A 419-nucleotide genomic window follows, 5' to 3' on the forward strand; every position below is an offset into this window, starting at 1 on the left:
TGCGCAGCGGGCCGGGCGCCAGCGGACCGGTGCAGGCTCACGGTCCTGCTCCGCTCCGCTCCGCTCCGCCGGCATGGCTCGGCCCTGCTGCTTTTGCCTTGGGACCCTTTGTAACGCAGCCCCTGCCCCGTGTTGCTCACCACGGTGTGCCGTGCCGGAGGGAGCCATCCCGGCTGGGCGTCCTGCCTGGCTAGGGCAGGGGACATGTGTCCTCCTGGGCTGCCCCTCTGAAGGGTTGTTGCCTTCCTCCCCTCCTCGCTGGCAGTGAGGCTTACTGGGCTGACCACTGGTCTGCAAGCTCCTGCATCTCCCATCCTCTCTCCTGACCGCTCGCGGGAGGGTGATGCTCACCCCTCCTCGGTGGTGCTTTTTTGGAAGCCGGGGGTAGGGGGTGTGTTCGCTGCAGCCGCCCCAGCCCC

This window comes from Pygoscelis adeliae, unplaced genomic scaffold, assembly GCF_000699105.1.
Source record: "Pygoscelis adeliae isolate BGI_AS28 unplaced genomic scaffold, ASM69910v1 Scaffold326, whole genome shotgun sequence".
Classification (NCBI taxonomy): domain Eukaryota; kingdom Metazoa; phylum Chordata; class Aves; order Sphenisciformes; family Spheniscidae; genus Pygoscelis; species Pygoscelis adeliae.